Source organism: Solea solea, chromosome 3 (assembly GCF_958295425.1).
Source record: "Solea solea chromosome 3, fSolSol10.1, whole genome shotgun sequence".
In the NCBI taxonomy this organism is placed as follows: Eukaryota; Metazoa; Chordata; class Actinopteri; order Pleuronectiformes; family Soleidae; genus Solea; species Solea solea.
The window spans coordinates 9260836-9281023 of NC_081136.1; the positions used below are offsets into that span (position 1 = coordinate 9260836).

At 42.9% G+C, this 20188-nt stretch overlaps 1 protein-coding gene across 4 annotated transcripts in view; it reads left to right on the top strand.

Annotated features, from left to right (window-relative positions):
• Positions 1-15414: 15414 nt before the first annotated feature.
• The window catches only part of nlgn2a (neuroligin 2a), a 168882-nt gene continuing 164108 nt past the window's right edge, over positions 15415-20188 (top strand). For 2 of the 4 annotated variants that reach the window (XM_058624877.1, XM_058624880.1), the window contains exon 1: positions 15415-16497. The gene's annotated coding sequence lies outside the window, so the exon portion shown is untranslated. The remainder of the gene's footprint in view (positions 16498-20188) is intronic. The other 2 variants (XM_058624878.1, XM_058624881.1) reach the window with 2 other exon arrangements.

A 20188-nucleotide genomic window follows, 5' to 3' on the forward strand; every position in this document is an offset into this window, starting at 1 on the left:
GCACAAAAAGTCCGACATTTCTTCACATGAAACAACTAAAAATGGAGGGAGCTCCTGCTGTAAATTGCAGCTTCTTGCTTCCTTTGTTTTGCAGGAGTCTGACTGTATGGCAGCAATGAGACAGGGAGGTGCTTTCACTCACAGGAAAACAAAGCACGTTGCCTCCTTGCCATCCACACTCACATTTCCAAACAAATGTATGCACACCTGTAATCTTACTTTCCTTTCAACTTAATATATCGCTGTGGGTTGTTTTGAAAATCCAATTTCCTATTCTTGTTAGCTGTATTGTTTGGCATATCTGGTGGCGACGCATCTTTGTTCTGCAAGGTAATTTTAAATGCATGACGAATAAAGTGGAAACGGGGTGTCTCGTCAACATAAAAATAAATATTCCCCTTTGTTTGTTTTTTTTCCCTCAGCTCCTAACAAGACGGATGAGAACACTACAGCCGGTTGTCATTATTTTACGGATGCTGTGTGAAATTGGAAACTTGCACGGTGACACTGCTTCAAAGTTAACGGAAGTTAGGGAAGTTCATCAGGAAGGTCTGCAGCGAAAACATCACTTCCACGGAAGCTCAGCTTCTCTGGGAGTTAATAGAGCAGTGGGCGGGCGCGGACGCTGGGCTTCTGCGTGATGATTGGAGGAACTGTCTGAAGCACTATTTACACTATGTATATACTATCATTGCCTTGTTCTAGTTGTTAGTTTGCAGAATTAATGTAAGAATATATTCAAGATTCAAGATCGTTTGTCATTTCACATGGTATTTGTAAAAATTCCCAAATTTAAGTGAAGCTATGTTTCTCACCAGCTTCTGACAGTGCAGGATAACACAGTATAATAATGAATAATAAAAAGAAAGAACGCTTAGACCCTAAAACTAAAACCTTTCAATAAAAAAAATATAAATACTTTACATGACATTAAAAATAGTAACCCTTTCCAACCTTTATAGTTTGAAGTGCAAAGTGAACTATGACCTTGGCTGAGTCACATGACGTCTGGAGCTGTATACATTGGTTTATAGCTAAAAATGGTTTAGTGACTCTTTAAGTGCTTATTACCTGTTGCAAACCTTTTCAGACTGAGTTTATGGATGCTTTCTTGCCATTTTACTTTAATGGTTTATAGCCGAAGCACCTCAGGTGAGACTGATACCAGTTAGCTGTTTTCTTCCCTGTGTATTTTTCTTTTTGTTTTTTCAACACTGCTGCAAATGTCAGAAATGTCATCCACCTCTCGCAATGCATCACTCTTAGTTTCTCATATCTAGAGTGAGAATACAGCAAGGAAGCTGCAGGAATTCCTGCACGCGATGAAATATCGCTCTTTACCCCCAGAAGCAAGATTTTAAAAAGAACTCTCAATATTTCTTAGATTCTCCATTAAACATGACGAGATGTGATGTTCTTATTGTAAGTCGCTTTGGATAAAAGCGTCTGCTAAATGACATGTAATGTAATAATGTTCGCAGCCGTTCACTGTCTCACTCCGAGTTGGCCTCAGCCAATTATCCATCCGTTGGGGCACTTTTTATGTCTCTGTGGTGGTTAGTCAAAAATGTATGGCACTGTCGCACGTCCATGTCATCACGTCCCTTTCAGCAGAAATGAGTAAAGGACGGGGAGAGGGACAAAAGGGGGAGCGAGATGGAAGAGACCTGTCGAGTGACATTTTGTCTGGGCGTACATGCTATTGTTGTGCTGGAGGAGACAACACCAGTCATTTCCATGAAATTGGTGCACACACACACACACACACACATTCACGCAGTAGTTTTTTTCTCCACTTCCATGTCAACACAGAAAAATATACTGTTCCATGAATATTTCCTCAATTCTCTCCCTTTTGTTGACAGTGTGTCAGGTTGTTGTTTGTGATAGGAGCCGACTGGGTGTGCAGCTCTGATCAAAGCAGTCGCGCAGCTGAATGGCTGAATCCAGTCGCTCACATTTGTCTCTGCTGCTTGTCCCCGGCATTTATGCATGTGCAAAGACAACCACTCTGGGGCCGCTCACTCGAGCATACGATCGCAAATATGCACGCGGTCACGCACACACAAGCGCCGCGCTAACAGCAGGCTCCCCCACGCAGAGCGAGCATAATTAGCACACTCGTTAAGCTCATCTGCATCTCTCTTCAAAGGAGATCAATGCAAATGAATGGGGTTTTAGCCGTTGGCTGCAATTAGGCCAAAAAATATCCGATCTGGAGAAAGTTGGTTTCAGGGAAACCAAGTCGGTGTCTGTGTGGGGGGGATTTCAGATGCATGCTCTGCCCCTGCAGTATAATGGAGTCCAGAGCTAATGCTTTCATTTACTCACACATGGCAAATCAGCTTGTGTTTCATCAGTTGAAGCACGGACGTCATCAACACACATAATATGTCATCGCAAACTGCAGTTTATTCTACTAACGACTACTAAGTATTGCCGCGTGCATGTGGCCGTATCCTGATGTACCTCATGTAAATTCAACAGCCATTTTATTAAGGAAACAGGACGCCTAATAAAATGGCAGGAGTTTCCATCGCTCAGGCCACACGGTTGGTGTAGTGGTTAGCACACTTGCCTTTGCAGCATGAAAACCCGAGTTTGAGCTCCGGTTGGAACAAGGGCCTTTCTGCATGGAGTTTGCATGTTCTCCCTGTGTGGCTTCCTCCCACATTCCAAAAACATGCAATATGGGGATTAGGTAAATTGGTCACTCTAAATTGACCATAGGTGTGAATGGTTGTTTGTGTCTGTGTGTGGCCCTGCGATGGACTGGCAAACTGTCCAGGGTGTAGATTGGTACAGCAACCCCCTGCATCCCTCCGGTGGAGGATAAAGCGGTAGATAATGGATGGATGGAGCCTTGGTCATAACAAGTGGTTATTTGAGTTTGAGTTACTTTTGCTTTTCTATCATGTCTGGATATTCTCCTATTCTCTCCTGGAGAACAAAATCATTTTTTTGTGCGGGGAACCAATCCTTGTTCATCCTAGAGATGGTTGTGTGTGGGAAATCTCACTGGATCCACAGTTCAAGACCAGCCTGTCGACAGCAACCATCACTTTAACCACCACCCTATGACTCTCAGTTTGAGCTTCAGCTGTTGTCTTGACCATGTCTACAAACCTAAACGCTCACTTACTGTCATGTGATCATGTCACGTGATCGACTGATTAGACATTTGCATTAACAAGCAGTTGAAGGTTGTACCTAATGACGTGGCTCATGTTTCCTCTGTTTCTTTTTTTACTCTGAGCAGCATAGTTAAGTAAAAGTAAAGGATGGATTTTATTTTCTGGGGATGTGGGTTATGGAAATGATTGGATTTTTGGTGGTGAGCCAGATAACAATCCGGATGTAGGATTTATTTTAAACAATTGTTAAGCTTGTGAGATAGGGGGAAGGTATTGGCACTGTAGGGGACTTTCTCTTTTTTCCGTTTTGACTTATTTCCAACTGTTTTAAGAAATCATTTTTATTAGAAATGACTGTTTTTTTTTATAAGTGAACCTTGCCTGTGGAAAATTAGCTTTAGCATTTAAAAACAGCAGCGCTAGAATCTGTGTTGGGGCGAAGACATCTCTTCCTGGGGAAAAGTCTCTCGACTCCTTTTGTCCTCGACGTCTCCACCTTTTGCCTGGGTATCTATTTGTGTGTGAGAGTCAGAGATGGAGGCACGGAGAGGGTGAGAGAGGGGAGGAAGCGGAGGAAGCCAGCGAGCGTCTTAATCCAAACTGTCACACAAACATGTACAGCAGTCTCATCGAGGCATCATCCTGAGGGCTGCAGCAGCCCGGGACATCCATCTCATTCACTTCACCTGGCACATTCCTCACGTCCTCCGGCTCCATCAGTCTCCTCTCACGCCTCTAATGAGTCCCCGTTTGAATGCTGGTTTTTCTCCCACTGCTCTCCTGATGAACAAGCCGATGCTTGGAGCTACATTTGAGAGGCAGAGAGGAAGGGAAGGGAAGGGAGGGATGCAAGTTCAACATCATGAGGTTTTTAATATTCTAACAAGGTGAGTGTCGGTTAATCCTCCATGCGTGGATTCCACCTGAGTTAATGAACAGACGGGGGAGGCTTGGCCTTTCTGTGGGGGGGACTTTGAGTGAAAGAATATAAAGACAGCAGCAGTGGGTCCTCTCCAGCCTACAGCCCACCTCTCTTTTGTTTTGAAGTCAGCAGAGTGAAAAAGAATCAGAGAGCAGCAGCAGCAGCAGCAGGTTTTCTCGAATTCTGAGTAATCATTAGTAGCTGAGGAAAAGGTGGAGATGAGAAGCAGGAATTTGAACCAGCAAAGAAAGGCATTTGTGTTTTAGAGGGCGGGAAAAAAACCGTGGTCCTCGCTATAGAAATGTCTTCATACATGAATGTATCGGTGAAAGACAGGCCCCTCATTTAATGCTGCTCTGCTTGACGTAATGGAACTCATAATGAAGCCACTTTTACATTTCCAGCACTGCGAGAAACAGCATATATATATATATATATATATATATATATATATATTTATATATATATATATATATATATATATATATATATATATATATGCAGCATGGTTTATTTTTAATGGCTCTATATGGACAAACACTCTTTCCTCTGCAGGGGAAAAAATGTTTTTTTATTTCCTTCATTTCCTTAACACTTACCTTAAAATGAGTGCAGACCGTCCGACTCAACCGTACAGTTAATGTGTATGCAGCGTTCATAGGAAGGCTATTTTTTTTTTTTTTTTTTTTTTTTTTTTTACCACTCTTATCTATAATTGCAAAGGGGCACAAAGAAAGAAAAGAAGACATAATTACTTGTGCCAAGTTCGGAATGGGAGAATTCTACTCTTTGCTATTTTTGAAAGTCATATTTGCAGAGGTGCATTTGTTTTTTTCGAGGGCACAGTGGAAGGGAGAAATGGAAATGTGTCATGTATGCTGTTATTGTATCTATACCTACAGACCCATACATCTGGTGACTATTGGTGATTATTGGAGTTGCAAGGGTTGAGAGAGTTGGTTTAATGACAGACGGACGGACGGATGATGATGATGATGATGATGATGACGGTGTCTTATAAACGGTGTCCAAACTGTTGAACATGTTTCTTTCTTGTGAAAACGTGCATTTTTGAAGTTTTGAATCCAAATTCCAATTTAAAACAATTAAATTGGCCAATTGCAACGTTTGCCTCCATTGGATAGTTCTATGCGTGCAACCTTTAACTTCTCATTTCTCACCGTTGCTTTAGACGAATTAGTAAAGGCCACAGTGTGTACAATTGACAGGCTCTATCAATGGAAATAATGCTTTAATACATTCATTATCACATGAAATGGTAATGCTCCGTCACGTTTTTGAATGTGCGCGTTTTTAATTGCACAACGGAGCCGTCACTATACCTGTCAGCTAACCTAATATCGCTGAAAAGTTCACGCCGCCTCTTCTGCGCGGGCGAAAAACAAACTCCTGCTTTGCGCCATCCGTCTGGAACAACGGTGCCGCTTGTTACAGAGCTATGAAGATATCTGTTATTTGGATACTCTCTCCCAGAGGAGCCACTCTCGACTTCCATTGTGTTGATTTAGCTTTATTCCTTATTATGCTCTGTCTCTATTTGTGGAAGGCTCTGCGCGGAAGGGCGGCAAACTGCAACGACAACAGTGGAAATGGGAACAGTGGATGAATTAAATATATCAAAATATAATTACAGTCAGCAAAATGTCAGGCCAGGATAAGTCTGCCTAATAATGTGTAAAATGATGTCTCCTTTGGCTTATTCTTCATAATGGAGCTCGTGCACTTGGAAACGCACAGATATTCAAGCGCTCTCACTCTCAGTGGTGCTTATGTGTATGAGTTAGATAATGATAAAGTGATGAGTTTTCGGGGTAATTCCACTTTACATCTTAGTCCTTGTAGTTTTGGTTAATGTCTCTAATGAATGCATTAGTTTTCATCATGACATACCTGCTGTCCGCCTGCTCGCCCGGAAAAAAAACTGTGCTACTCTTCTTCACTCTGTGGTGCGTTTTATTAATTCGTGATGAACACATCACCTCGATGAATCGTATGCTCGCACAACAAAATCTATGGCGCTGAATAAGACGTGCAAATGAGAGCGACTGTAAAACACGAGTATAGATATCCGTATTTGGATTAAAGTGCGATTTAACCCTATGATGATTTGCATTTTTATGTGTGATTTCAGGAAAAACAAACAGGATCTTCTCCTAACCCCAGGGTTAATGTGCAATCTGCAACTTATCGTCCTGCCCCACCAAGGCAAAAATGCAAATACAGCTGATTAAACTGAGTTATTGGAATTACAGTCTGACTTTATAGAATGGGTTTTATGTGTGTGTGTGTGTGTGTGTACATGTGAGCAGTCAGTGTAGGAAGGAGGGTTCCTCCATATCATATTTTCCCTTTATGTGAGTTTGCTCCCTCCTTGCCATGAATAATACATCAGTCCCGAGCAGCAGCAGCAGCACACACACACACACACACGCACACACAAACCCCACAAATGCACATTAAAGCAACACCAGCACACAGTACAGACCCAGCATGTAGAAACTATTAATGATAAAAAGAATATGTGTATATACGATTACAAGGCCAAACTTACCAGGGCAGAGAAAGAAGTCATGGAAAAACGCAAAGCTGTGCATCTTTGTGCAGATGATTCTCTCTCTCTCTCTCTCTCTCTCTCTCTCTCTCTCTCTCTCCCTCTCCCTCTCTCTCTCTCTCTCTCTCTCTCTCTCTCTCCATACCTTGGTGTGGCAGCTTGCATTTTCGAGACACGTGGCACTGCAATTAGCCCTTGTCATTCATAGATGTGGAGACGATGCCCTTCCAGCAGTACTCAAATAAAAGGACTACTTTTTTAATTACATTTTATTTAAGTACAAGTAAAAGTACTGGTCTAAAAATGTACTCAAGTTAAAGTAAAAAAAGAAGCTTGTTTAAAATTTTAAAAAGTAAAATTGACTTAGTTACTTTCTTAACAAGGTTCTTCCTTGTGTTGTACAAAATAAAATATGTAAACACATAATGTATCAGTCAAAATGGGTCAAAGGTCACAAATACTTTAACTTTCTCACTCAGGGACCTTAAGTAGCACCAATTCACCTGTCCTCATCATTCACCTGTCCTCTTCGTTCACCTGTCCTCATCGTTCACCTGTCCTCATCATTCACCTGCCCTTATCATTCACCTGTCCTCATCGTTCACCTGTCCTCATCACTCACCTGTCCTCATTGTTCACCTGTCCTCATCGTTCACCTGTCCTCATCACTCACCTGTCCTCATCACTCACCTGTCCTCTTCGTTCACCTGTCCTTATCATTCACCTGTCCTCATCGTTCACCTGTCCTCATCACTCACCTGTCCTCTTCGTTCACCTGTCCTCATCACTCACCTGTCCTCATTGTTCACCTTTCCTCATCGTTCACCTGTCCTCATCACTCACCTGTCCTCATCACTCACCTGTCCTCTTCGTTCACCTGTCCTTATCATTCACCTGTCCTCATCGTTCACCTGTCCTCATCACTCACCTGTCCTCTTCGTTCACCTGTCCTCATCATTCACCTGTCCTCATCACTCACCTGTCCTCATCACTCACCTGTCCTCTTCGTTCACCTGTCCTCATCATTCACCTGTCCTCATCACTCACCTGTCAAAGTTTCCAGTGCATGAATTTATTTGTTTATTTTTCTAATTTCAGGCCAACATTTTGATTTAGATTTTTTGAGTACTTCCAAAAAAACATACCTAACCCTTCAACACCTAAGCCTCGTTTTTTCTTTTGCTTATTTAACTATAAAAGGACCAGAAAATGTCATGTGAGTAAGTGCTTTTGTCAATTTTTTTTGTTTTTGTCTCAATGTGCAAAAACAGGCCAAAAATGCAAACTATGAACAGGTGTTTTTTCCAACTCTCTCCTCTCTGGTGACAAAGATGCTGATTTTCTGGCTTCCTGCAACAGTGAAAGTGAAATTACAGTAATAACCATATAAACCAAGTAAAAGTAAAATTACAAACTTTAAAAATGACTTACACAAAAAAACCTACTCAATTACAGTAACATGAGTACATGAAATGCATTACTTTCCGCCTCTGCTTATACGTATGTATCTTCATGAGGACCTAGTAAAAGGCGAAAAACATTTTGGGAGTAAGCAGTTATGGGTTATGGTGAGGCATTGAGTTGTAGTTAAGTTAAGGGGTTAGGAAATGCAGTGTCCTCATGGAGGATGCTCTACAAGAACTTATATGCGGCAGAAAGATGCTGAGTTATAGACAAGAAGAGAGGGGGTGGCGTTCTGTATGTTGAGGACCAACGAACGTGGAGCTACTTCGGCACTAATCTGCCAGGCACCCTGCTGCTACAGATCACAGAGGAGGGATGTGATTCCTGTCCCCGAGGGACTGTGGGGAGCTAAGTGAGCAGCGGAGATACAGGAGGAGGGGATCGGAAGGAGGGGGAGACGAATTCTGGGTGAGCCTGCACTGTAAGCCCCAACTTATTAGATTTGTGTGTGTGTGTGTGTGGTTTCAGAAACGGCATACATGCAAATGTTTTAATTAAGTACAGTTTTCTGTTTCTCAACCCTCAAATGCACCTTCAAAAAAGTTACGTTAACATACCTAGAGCACAAAGATGTTTTCATTAAAAAATAAGATAAAAACTTTATTATTTTATTTATTTATTTATTTATTTTATTGTTTCAACCAACATCAGTCCTTGATGCTTTTTTTTTTTATCCTTAAATTGCCAGGTTTTGTCATGATGAATGTCATTTTGTGGTCTAAAAAAACACAAGAAATGATTTATTTTCAATATACATCATGCACACTGGATTATTTTTTGGTTTGATTATTTTTGCAATGTCATATTTCATAAAATATTCACGTTTACGAGCACCAAAGTTTGCTCATAAAAAATGGACAAATAAAGATTGTATCAATTATTATTGATTATTATTATTATTATTATTAATAATAATAAACTCTAACACCAGTCCTCGCCATACATATCAAACATTTTTAAAGTTTTTTTAACCCTTAAAGTGCCAGTTTTTTGTCATGATGCGTCAAAACTAATGATTTGAATGGAGTATTTTAACAATATGCTTGAAAAAAAAAGATAAAACATTCTCGAAATTAAAACACAAAAATGTGTCTAGGTGTCTAGACAGAGAGCAGCTACAGGAATGGACATGAAAGGTCTGAAAGGTGGGACTGAGGCAGACTGAACTATGTGGAGGGGACGTGTTGTGGGTCATTTTTGTCACGAGACGTACTGTAAATCATCTTGACAATCCTTTTTAGCGGAGAGTAATTATTACCGTATGGATGATTGACAATTAAATCTGCCGTTGCATGTAACGTTGCCTTCACTTTATTAATGATTTAGCCACGGCGGGTTTAATTAAGAGTGCACTATAGAGGCCATTAAAGGCTGTGATTGCAGTTTAAATCGTATACATTAGGAAGTGTTCATATCGGCTTGTAAAGATGATGAATGTGCTTTCTGGGGAAAAAAAAACATTTCCAATACAGTCGTAAAAGGAGGGAAAATATTGATTGAGCGGCAGCCACTTATTTGTTGGAAGAAGAGTGTGTGTTCTTGTTTGGATATGCAGGATGACCTGTGCTTTGTTACACACTGTTTATCCCTTACTGATTGTTTAATTCAGCCACATCAACTCATACATGAAATATCTGCCAAATGTTCAACTATATGTGCACAAGGCTGTTGCTCGCTTTGTCCGCCTGCTGTTGGGTGCTTTATACTTATAGCACTCAGTCGGTTCGATAGGGTGTAATTAAATAATTAATAATTAAATGACTCACAAAACTGAGGTCAAATATTCGATGATAATTGGCAAGATTTCTATCCTAAACTGGCCCTTCAGACAATTGTGGGTGCCTTCTGATTTTAGGCTGATTTGAACCGATTATCTGGCCAAATTGTCCGTAGTGTTAGGGGTTAACAGACTCCATTATAACATCATTGGTTATATCAGAGTCTTCCTGATTTAAAATCGTATTAAAGTATTAAACATGTAATATTTATGACTGAATGGCGATTGGTGCGTGAGCAGAACCTCACAATGACCAATGACAAGTTATTGAGAACCATAACTTGTACAAGCCAAGTTGATTCCATCTTCTCAGCCATGACTTCATGCACTGTTTTTTTTTGCATTTCTCAGCACAAATCACAGCACAGACAGTCCGCCCCATGTCTGTTTATATTCTGGAGTTTCTGTGAGATCCCAAATCCCCGGAACCTCCACTATCCCAGTTTGCAAAGACAGAGACGTGAGCGAGGCTGCAGCAACAGAGCGACAGAGTGTTTTATCGTCTCCCTCTGTCAAAATGATAAAAAGTTGCAAGGTCAGTGCAGAGCGGGGATCACACACCTTTGAGTCACTGACAAACATGTTTACTGCCGCATGCGACTCGCTCTCGGGCTGAACTCCGCTTGCTTTATGCTCAAGCTATGATTCTGTCCAGTGGCTGATTCACGCTGCACTCACTCCCTGCACCCGCTTGTGAATGCGTCCCACAAACTCGTCAAAAAAAGCACACTTCCGATAAATAACACTGCGACGAGGCGTAACTCCAACCTCACAGTGATAAGAAAGAGTGTGAGAAACACAGCGCGCATGCCGGGAGGTGAAGAGAGGGACAGGAGGAGGGAGTTGTGTTGGGAGAATACCAGTCACTGACCCTGAGGGCAGATGCCTCATGGCGCTGCAGAGAGGGAGAAAGAGAAGGAGAATAAATGTGATGCTGCAAGCAAAGTCAGAGGGAATTACCAATGACAAAGTTCTGAAGTGGGAGTCAGTGTGAGGAATTCAGAGAGGGTGCAATGGGCAAGAGGTTGGAAAGGGAGCGGAAGAAAGGAAGGTTAAGGGGGGGAGTGAGACCAGACTTATGGCGCTTTTCCACTATACAGTTTGAGCACGATGCGGCTCGGCTCATTTCGACTCTATCCGTTTTTTTTTGCGCTTTTCCATTTGTGATAGTAGCCGGTACCAGCTGTGGCGCGGTTCCAAGCGAGCTGAGCCGATACTGAAATGAGACGTGGACAAACATTGCCGGCCACTGATTGGTCAGAGAGTGTCGTCACTGGACGTCCGACGCAGGAATCAAACCGAACAATGCCGAACTGTAGATCAATTAAAAAGACTTAAGAATCCTGAAAACGTGCGTTAATCTCCAACATTTAGTCAGGGAATTTCTAAAATCTCAACATTTAACGGAGGAGTTTTGGTGTATGTAGCGACAGCGCTGCGGAAATCCAGCGATCGTGAGCCGAATCACAAGCCGTATTTTAGTTTACTTTTTCTGGTCATGCAGGAAGTCCTGAACTAATGTTTTTACTGATTCAGTACAACGGAAAGAACTGCTCTCCTGGTCACTAGTTTGTTTGTGTCACGTATAAAAGGGCGTCCCGACAACCTGGTACCCGTCATTCTGTCACTGTCTTTATATCTTCATCAAACAACTGTCTTTCAGTGTAGATACGGCAGCTGGGGATATGACAGAACTTTGATTGCTTCATTGTTTCTGAAACAGTTTACTAACCTTAGCTTTAAAGGTAATTACTGCTGCAGGAATTAAGCGTCAGAGAATGAGCAAAATTGCACTTACTCTTCCCCTCCTGGCAAAGCTGCAATCCAATTGTGCTAAAGCCCAGTTTTTTCCCCCCCCTCCACAACAGCTTTATCAATTAAAATCTCTTGGCATCGGCTCACTGGAGTTCATTCACAGCTAGCATCTTTGCAGGGTTTTTTTTTTTCTTCTAATGATAGTCTGTAATTATGCATATAATGAGGGCACGTGCACAGGTGACTGTATGCATGTAATCAGTCATAAATGAACAAAATACCCTCGTTTTTGTTTTTTTATGTCTTTGATATCCTGTTGTTATCTCTGTACTGTAGCCGACTTCAAGTCCGTGGGCATGAGCAGCGGGATCTGGTTGCTGGAAAATAAATGATTAGGCGCAGGGGGAAAAAATAGCCTCTCTGCACAGTGTGGGTGTCTCAAACAGAAGGGTTAATGGCTTCCCGAGATTGCAGTGACGTATTATTGCAAATACCTTCAAGCAAAACAAATCATTTGATTGTCTGATTGGAAAAATGTAGTTGTTGCATCAGCAGCAGCCTGTTGTCGTTGATGGAATATTAAATCCCCGGGCCTGTGCACGGGCGTGATAACGGCTCACAGCAGCACGGACATGTTTGCGTGTCCTGTGCATACTTGTGTGTTTTTATTTACATTATGTGACATGACATATACCGTTATCCTGTGTCTGTGATAAACCTTAACGTCTGGGATTCTCTGTTGTTCTGTTGTGGAGCTGTTCTCCTCTGATAGCCGAGAGATGGGGGGGGGGTTGGGGGGGGGGGGGGTCACTCACATGTACAGCCACACCAATCGCCATTTATGCACAATAATTGTGACCCAGATGCTTGAGAACATGCATAAACACTGCATTCTCCATCTCCCGCTTGGGGCTCCACACTGGCAACCTGACCTCAAACGCAGCATACATCAAGTCTGAGTGTGTGTACTTGTGCATGTGCATGTAAGGTGTGTGTGTGTTGAGAGAAAGCAAGCGGGATATTTATGTTGTGATACATGTGTTTGCTACTGTGCAGCAACGTGGAGCATCAGGGACAAACTGCAAGGAGTTGTGTGTGTGTGTGTGTATGGTCTCAGGTGGTCAGGTCTCCCATGTGGGCCATTACCTTTGATGCTTGGCTATAGGGTCTATCAAGTGAAGGACATCAACATCACCTTACATGACACACACACACACAGAAACACTCACAGGAGAATGTACATCCACCACCAAAGACAATTTGTCTTGATAGCTGAGATACTGCGGCCCTGGAGCCGTCTCTCTTTTCTCCATCAGTGTCCCTCAGGTTGTCTGTGGGTAAAAAGGCAGGACTGGCTGACATGATGTTTTGCCTGATTGACGACTGCCCCGGCTCGCTCAGCACCACGTGAGTGGAGAAACAACCCCGTCTATCTGCCTGGGGTTTGTACCAGGAGGTCCAGCGCTGGCACGTGGATGTTGAACAGTAAATCGTCTCTATGATGAGTTGTGAGCCCATAGGCATCACCTGGATGTGCTCGGGGAAGAAGAGAGGGTAACACTCGCTCTCCAGACTCAGTGAAATAAATAAATAAAAAAATAAAAAAAGGTTTTCCCCAAGGCTTTTTTTGGATCTTTTGGTGAGCACAGGGGAGCAAAGCAGGCAATTGCTCAGGGTCCAGAGAACGACTGAGTTTGTTCCTCCAAACATTTTTAATTAAGTGAGAATCTCTTTTGAATGAAATGCTAACAACAGCTACTTCCTCAGTAAACTATAAAAGCCACATTCAGACATGGTATTAACATCCACCCAATCACAGTTACCCAGTTCCTGAATGCATCTTCAGATCATAACCCAAAAGTGTGGCCACAACAACACTAATCAGCATCCATTCATTCATTTATTAGTAGCTATTTTTTCTCAGTTATTTCATGTCACAGCAGTGTGAGTAGTGCTTTGATTCACTCAATTCTTTTTGTCTTTCTCACCTGTCACTCGCGCATTGACATTGACAGTGGACATGCATGTACAGTCAGATTGGTTACAAACATCACTCTTGTTTGTATTTGAATACAGCGTGAGTGAAGCCAGATCCGATCACATGTGGTCACAATCAGGCCTTGTTTAGACTGCAGCCTAAATGGGATTTGTAAGCACATCCGTGTGTATATCCGTGTATCTGCGTGTGTCCATATTGACATTGTCTCATTTAGTCTTCCACATGGATTTCTATACTGGACAAACACAATAGTCTGAACAAAGCCAACAAAATGGATGACATTCTGAAATCTGAGCCCGTCCCAAAGGGTTATGTGGAGCAACGGCACAAACTTTCTTCTGATTTTTAAACTATTGTCTCCCACTGTGTCGATTGTGCGCTGTCACACAGAATTCCACTTCATGTATGTAAACATGATATGGTGTCAACATGGCGGCTTTTATTCTGAAAAAAAAACTTGACTTCCTGTCCCTCTTATCCTGAAAAAATAGGACACAAACGGAATCGGTGGAAGCTGACACTTCCGATGTGGAAAAAATACAATGAGATTTGAACCCACCTTCATACGTGGTCTGAAAAATTGGACCTCATGTGTCCAGACTTCCAAAAGAAATCAAGCTAGGTACAATGTGGATATGCTTAAAAATCTGATTTGGGCTGCAAACTATTCAAGGCCTCAGAGAAGCACCCAGGATGCGTTTTAATGCCAGGTGTGAACAGTTGTACTTAATGCTGTCCAAGACTACCTGTGTGAAGTGACTCACATCTGATTTTTCTCTGTCATTATTACCTAAATCTGAGTTCTTTAGGCCTATGTAGGCTCAAAAATCTTATATTCAATTCTCATTAAAAATCATGTTTTATTGCATGTGTGCCGTTTCAGAGGACTAATAAAAGTCATTAACAAGACACCTGTATTTATGAATGTAAACTGTCAAATGCAGATGTTAAAGGTTAATTTTGCCTGGTGTCTGGGTCCATTTCCCCCGAGCTGGGGCCCCTGAACTCCCAAACGACGCCTCTGCCTGTGAGGCTGGTGCCATCCCACCAACTGCAGATACATGGTTCTGCAGTGCGAGAGTGACTGGGGCAGATGTTTGGCCGTGTTACGAGTCCGGTAATAAGACAGACATGCGGCCGTGCTGGATCAAGAGGGAGCAGGTGCTGCCACCACGCAGCCATTCCCATCTGCATTGATGAGGCCAGGGATGAGGCCATGCTGGATGTTCGATGGTTAGTACCCCTTGACGGAAAAACATAAATAAATGTGCAAGCTGGTGAAGTCAGCAAACCAACCCCAATAAATCAGAGAGCCCATAAAAGTGAGCGTATATCCTGATGTTATTTATGTACGTTTGATCATTTCTATCTCCTATGATATCGCTATGAATGTTTTAATACCCCGTTTGGCTCTCAAAATGCTGATGTGATATTCATCTGGTGTGGGGATTAGCCGGGGCTGCATGAATATAGAGGGAATAAAGAATTCCACGCTGTCTCTGAAAGGTTAAATGATGGATAAAGTGATGGAGGGGAGCATCTGAGGTAAAGAAGGATGGATGGATGGATGCTTGAATGAAAAGGTGACTGGCAGAGTGACAGCAGGGAAAGAGAGAGATGCAGGGTGAATGGATGGATGAATGGAGGAGGGTAACTGGGGAGAAGGATGGAGAGAGAAAAAAAAACAAAACACAGAAGGGCTTGTATCACTTTAACGTCCTCTGACGTCATGCTGATGCAGATCTGCCCGGCTGGATGCGAGCAGAGGAGAGGGATGCCGAAAAAAAGAAACTCCTCAGCACTAATTTTTTCACATCCTTCCCCTGCAGAAGAGGATGGAGACAGACCTCACGACACCTCTGCGTCCAAGAGAGCGGATTAATACGCATTCTCGCCAGCGGGTGAACGCGCCGATGCTGTCCGCGCGCCAGAAGCTTTGCTAAAACGCGACGCATTTCTATGTCTGTCTGTCTTTCTTTAAAAAAAAAAAAAGAAAAAAGGAAGCGACCATATTGAGGTCAGAAGAAAGCGTTGCCAAGGCGACCGGCTTGCTAGGGGAGGACACTGCGGCGCGCGTCACGTCGGGGGCGAGCGTGCGAGCTTGTGAGCGCGCGCGTGCCACAGCGAGCTGAAGCGGTCGCGGGCACAGACACAGCGACAAACGGGCAGAAGCGCCACCGCCGTCCGACAACACCGTACCGGGGAACCGCACCGTGGCTCCAGGCGCTGCTCGGAGTCTTTTCTGAGGGGATTTAACGAGGATTTTTTTTCCCCCGGGGTGGAAAAAAAAAGCCGTTTCGACCGCAGGAAGAGCTGTAACCGCTGAACAGCACAGGTGACACTCCGCGGCTGCCACATCCGCCGAGTCCCTGCAGACACGTCCCGGTTGTTTGGGGGTTATTTTGTCGTTGAAGGGCCTCGATAAACACTGACTTTCCTCCTGAGGCGGATGAATGCATGTTGTGCTCTGCTCGGATGGAGAATCACACAACATCCCTCTGTATGTGCTGTGTAATGCAGTAGAGCGGCTTTATTTGTTGGTCTGCACTCATCGTCTCCTATCATGAAGACCCACCTGCTGGCCCCGCTGGACTGAACGAGGTATTATTAGTGCTGCCGGAAGTGGCTTCCTTTTTTTTTTCTTCTTTCTTTTTTTTTCAAAAAAAAAAAAGAAATGTTATAATTGATTTATTTTCAACCCCTTTTTTTCTGGGGCTCTATTTTCCATCCTTTTTGTCTTTATTGGCACAGTTTTTGCTCGAGTGAAGGAAGGGATAGTGAAGAGGACAAGGAGAAGAAGGAAGAAATCTCAGGAAAGCAAAGCCGCACACACACAAGAAAGGGGAGTCTTCAGTGGCAGTCACACATTAACAGGTAGGCTGAGAATGACACAGTCCAGAGTGGTTTTATTCTGAATTAATTAGTATTATTGGACGTTTTCATTTAGCCACACAGTGAATGGATTTATCAATTCATTTTGTCGATGAAATGGCCTAAAAATGACTATTTTTTTAATGTTAAACTGTTTGTTTCCAACATAAGAGGATACATGTCAGCTGCAACACTAAGACAAGACATAATTCCCATTTGCCCAAAGCATGTCACATGTTTGCACTTGCTCAGTGTTTTTTTTTTTTGTCCGGCCCTTGCATGTGGATGTGCATACGTGAATTTGCTGAGCAGAGATGTCATGGCTGTTTGCAAATGATTGGTGTTTCACGCAGGCAAGCCTCTCCTTTCCAGTAGAGAAGATGCATCCCGAGGACCTGCATGGACTCGGGAGCTCCTGTGGTGAAATGAGACACAGAGGCTGCCATTCAGTCACACTGAGCTCATGGCTCTGGCTTCCTGATGTGCAGAATTTGCTGCCCGTTAATCAAAGTGCTTCACTGAGAATTGCGTCGGTGCTGGATTTAGCTCATTCGGGGACCGCTTCTTCCACCGCATGTGAAAAGAGTCCAGTGAACAATAGTGAAAGGGACATTTTTTTTTATTTTGTCAGCATCTGCCTGCGATGATGCAAAGTCTCTCTTCAATGGTTTAATCATCCTTCAACTAAATAGGAGCGTCTTTTCATGGGGTTTTTACCCCGAGGAGATCTCAGGAAACGCCATAGCCATGAGAACATATTCCCCTAAAAGCATCCTCCGCCACACACACACACACACACACAGAGCTGGAAGAATGGGGTGCATTTATATGCTGTGGCTGGTGTTGTGGGTCATTTGGATGGGCAGGCCCTGCTAGATGATAGAATTCATTGGGGACAAGAGGACCTCTGTTCTTATCTGCGGCGACGAGAAGGGGGAAGACAGCTCCACTCAGCTCAGCTCGGCTCGGCTCGGCTTGGCTCGGCTCACCTTCTCTGCTCAGTCGAAGCAGCGAGTCTGGCCCTATAAAGCAGAGAGGGACGTCTCTTCAGTGGCGAGAAAGCTTTTTAATGGAGAAAAATGTGCGGCTGTCCTTGTGCTAAATAGATGTTGTCACAGAGGAGTTGTTATTTATCCGGATGGCAGCGGGCTGGAAACTTTGAAAAACCCGTGGAGATGTTTAGAGGGGATAAAGGTGGCACATTCATGCAGTGTGTGTAGAGGGATCGCAGACATTTGTGTTTGACGGAGAATAGGAATGGAAGAATTAGGGACGCATTGTGGAGCATGTCTGCAGTAATACAGCATGTCGTCCGTGTATATTAAGGCTTCAGTGGCTGATTCTCACTAAGCTCACGAAATCAAACAGAATGGCTGTCCTTGTGGAGGATGTCTGTAAACACCACACACTTTAGGGACGTGAAAAAAAATCCCATGTTTTTCAGACGTTTTAAAAATAATCTTTGACATATTTATACTAGCTCGATGAACAGATGCTAACAGCTAAAAGTAGCACGTTGCCAATTTACCTCAAAAAGCACTGGGAGTTATTTTTTTGTCAGTGTTGTTTTCAATCGAGGGTTTGGAAAGTTTCACGTGAAGCATGTTATTTTCAAGGCTCCCTATTTACAAGGCACCCTGAAACCATTGCTCAGTGCTGCCCAAAGGTGCAGCAAAGCTGGAGGCAGATGGGATGAGGCATTCAGAGCATGTTGCTGGTTAGATTGATGGCTCCTAGTGTGCGGGTCACTAAGCAGTCAACAGATGCAGGCCAGTGTTGTGACAGAGTGCATTGAAATGATCGGCACGGTCTCACTCATTCATGCTCTCAGTCATCAGCAGGCCTACCTGGGCATTAACTGCTGCTAATTTATTTTTTTTTATCTCCAGTATTTATTTTTACTGTTAGTAAATCCGTGACAGCAGCCCCCCCGTCCCCCTCCCCCCCTCTGTGAGTTTGGATGTTTTCTGGCTATTTTTGAATTTAGGCGAGAAAAGACATCTGTGTGAAAGGATAAAAGCAGCTGACATGTTGACAGGAGAACTAGAGAATCATCCGATGGATGCTGGTGAAATTAAATGTTTGTTTTATTAAAGTCGAGATAAATTAGGGAAGCCGAGGCTTGCTGAACATGCAAGTCCTCAGGGAGGCGCCGTTGCTCACATCTTCTGTCGCTTGCAGAACTTTGTTGAAAGGTGCAGACCTACTGGCACAATATTTATTGTGTGCGAATCGTCTTCCACCTTTCAGCCTAACTTGAAGGCTCCAGTGTGGCAAACCGTAGAGTTAGCACTTGTATAATTGACAGCCTGAATAATTGTGGGTACCCTTTTTTTGCACATTCGAAGGATCTGGTTTTAAAATTGGGAATTGGGAGCCGTGTGTTAGACAGGCACACACTTAATGAACACCCAATTTTGGAAGGCGATACTGAAATGTATCTCAGTGAGACTGTTCTCCATGTGAGTGGAGGCTCAACACCTTGGCAGAATATATAACATGTCCTCGCCGGTAACTGAACTCGGTCATGAAAGCCTGGGTGTTTTTTTTGCAGTAAATAAAATGGATTATAAATGTTGAAGGTCCAAAATGAATGACCAGAAAGGATGTCATTCTTTTTCATTTGCTGTGGACAAATGGTGGTACAAGATGGCGGCCCCTGTAAAGGAAGGCCCTTGCCTTATTTTAAGGCTACAGAAACCTAAACAGTTGTTTTTTACGTGTACTATATATGCTCATACGAGCATGTGGTACATTAAAGTGTTACATACTGAGCCTTTAAATTGTAACTTTCTTCAGCTCTGCTTCACACTGTGTGCGTGTGGGTGTAGTTGCACAGGTTTCGGTAAATATTCTGTGTCTATAACAATGAATGGGAAAAGTGTAGATGCACCGCAAAGCTATTTTTTTTTTTGGCTTTTTTTCCCCCCACATTCGTGTATTCATCGGCCTCTGGTCTCAAACCATTGAGCTGCTTGAACAATTGACTTACTCATTCATTTGTTTCAATGGGAGATTAAACCTGTTTTTTTTTCCGCCTTTCATTTTGCAAAGAATGTATGTTTTTTATCTTTTGGGATGGATAAGCCCCGCATACATTTTAAACCTTAAGCCCATGTTTTGTTTTCATTGGTTTACATGTGTGCTCCGGCATGCGTCCTTTTTTTATTTATATATATATATATATATATATATATATATATATATCTATATCTATCAAAGCTACAAAATTAATCAAAAGAAAAAAAAGGAAACCTAAAAACTGACATCATCATATTGACTGCAGCAATGTTCAAATAGCTAGAGGATGCATTTTTTCCCCCTTAATGATAAAGCCCAGTAAACAATGTTCTCTGGTGCTGTGCACAATCTTGACATGAAATCATTACGATCAAATATTTTACAACTGTCGCAATGTGCAAACCTAAGCATTGAACATGTCTTATTTACCTTTTTATGGCTGTGGAGGAAGAAACGCGTCCGGCAAATGTTCATCTCTTGTGATTAAATCTTTGTCGTCCTCGGCGGTGCAGGGCAGTGAATATTAGTGATCTGGCAATTTTCTTTAAGAGATGTTGAGGGCAGTGTGGAACTGAAATATGACATTATATTACTGGGGAGTGTTCTCTGACTGAAGGACCTCCATCTTCTCCGCTTTTCCTGTCAAGTGTGTCTGTTTTGTTGCGATTCTCTT